The sequence below is a fragment of the Heteronotia binoei genome, chromosome 7, assembly GCF_032191835.1.
Source record: "Heteronotia binoei isolate CCM8104 ecotype False Entrance Well chromosome 7, APGP_CSIRO_Hbin_v1, whole genome shotgun sequence".
NCBI classification, from domain to species: Eukaryota; Metazoa; Chordata; class Lepidosauria; order Squamata; family Gekkonidae; genus Heteronotia; species Heteronotia binoei.
This window is the reverse complement of record NC_083229.1, coordinates 70,628,243-70,630,250: the sequence shown is the minus strand read 5'-3', so window position 1 is coordinate 70,630,250 and position 2,008 is coordinate 70,628,243. Positions and strand designations below refer to the sequence as shown.

Genomic DNA, 2,008 nt, shown 5'->3' with positions numbered 1-2,008 from the left:
GGTTAAATTTTATAGCACATACTTCTGATCCTGCATAGATAATTTTTACTCATCTTGAAATTTTGGCATAGATATTTTAAATATTTTTTTGTGTTGTGGATACATCTTATCATTTTAATACTTCTTAACATTAGCCTTGAAATTAGTACCTTTAAAGTATCATGATTTTAAGCTGGCCTTTCCTAACTCATGTTGTCTTAATATTGAAATGATTATCCTGACAGTGCAATAAGACTTTATTCAGCTTCATCCTTAAAGTTAAGACTCAAATTCAGAAATATCTACTGGCAAAAAAGGGCAGGTTCTCCTGACTCCTTTTTACAAAATGACAGCACTTCTAAATATTTTAGATGCATGCTGAACACAAATCCACCAAGCGCAGGCTGCCATGTTTCATACAAGCATTAAATTAGGGTGCTCTTTGAAGTGAATAGTTTTGCAGTAGCAATGCTTGCATGAATTCCACACTGCTTCTTAGTTTATGGGAGATACTAGTTTGTATCCTACCACTCTCTTTAGTCAGTTTTGAAGCTTTCATGTGTCCCAAGGAGCCATCCTCCCTGGGCCAGAGGAAGACTTCAAACTTGGCAAAGTAGAATTGGAGGATATGAGCCAGTAATTTTCAAGCAGTGCACTCCTTCTGTGATAAATGAGGACTACTATGACCAAGAGACCCCTAATTTCAGTTTTGTATGGACATCGTAATCACCCATTTGGTTGCCGGGGTGCCTGGAGTTTGACTCTCACACATCTGCTCTAAAAATGGACTTTGCACATGGTTTCTAAGGCTTATGTGGATACTGTAAGCCTCAGCTTTGCAGCAGCATTCTGCATCTCTGGATGGTTGTTAGCCAGAACCACGGATGAGTTTCCAGCTGCTCTTTGCGTGCATAATCTCATCCGTTGCAGTGGAGGAAGCCATGCCACCATGAACTGTACAGGCAAACAGTTTCCAGCCTGCTTCCATGAACCAAAGGCTAACACCACCAGAATTCATCTTATTTTCCTGACTCCATTACAGCAAGGCAAGAGGCTCACGTACTCAACAGCTGCTTCAACTTTTGCATAAGCAATCAATCTTATGTTAAGCACCAACCCAGCCAGACTGCCTGAGCTTTTGTCCAACGGAACCCAAGACAAAGGATGGTGCCAGTAAAGATGTAAAGGAGAGGAAGAACATCTTCATCTAGAGCCAGAGTTTTTTGTGTAGATCGGGTATCACCTTAGGTAACGATTTGGCCCCCTATTGTGTCCTTTAGGTATATGCAGAAAGCTTGTTAATCACTTCCATCCCAACACCTTCTCCCATTCTTTGATCTTAATGGTCATCCTGGAGCATCCCCCTCGTTGGCCCATTGTTATCTGGAAACCCAATCAGGTAACCATGGCCAAGTTCTCTCATTGGCCAGGTACATATGAACATATGAAGCTGCCTTATACTGAATCAGACCTTTGGTCTATCAAAGTCAGTATTGTCTTCTCAGACTGGCAGGGGCTCTCCAGGGTCTCAAGCTGAGGTTTTTCACACCTATTTGCCTGGACCCTTTTTTGGAGATGCCAGGGATTGAACCTGGGTCCTTCTGCTTCCTAAGCAGATGCTCTACCACTGAGCCACCGTCCCTCCCCGAATGGGCATCCAATCAGATACCCAATCAGGTATGGGCATCCAATCAGATACCCCGAACAAACTGGCCATTGGCCACCGCACAAGTCCAGTCCTTATGGTCACTGCAGAGCCTTCCCTTTTTTCTGAGGTCATGAACCAGCTGACCACCTGTCATCCGCCCCTGCATCTCCCGTCCCCTTAGGGCCCAAGGTAGTCCTTATAACCTCTGACCCAACTCTCCACACGTGTGCATCTGACAGTACCCCATATCCCACTGTTAGATACACCCCCGATTCCTGATCAGTTGAGGGTCTATCTCCCATCCCCTTTTTGTCGCCATTGGAGCCCTCCTTGAATACTACGATAGGCAATTATTACCCTGTTTGTCAATCCTTTCATGTA

At 44.0% G+C, this 2,008-nt stretch overlaps 1 non-coding gene across 1 annotated transcript; it reads right to left on the bottom strand.

The window, feature by feature from the left end:
* Nucleotides 1–1,549: 1,549 nt before the first annotated feature.
* TRNAP-AGG (transfer RNA proline (anticodon AGG)) lies at nucleotides 1,550–1,616 on the bottom strand. The gene has a single exon. It is a non-coding gene; the product is annotated as a tRNA-Pro (tRNA).
* Nucleotides 1,617–2,008: the final 392 nt, after the last annotated feature.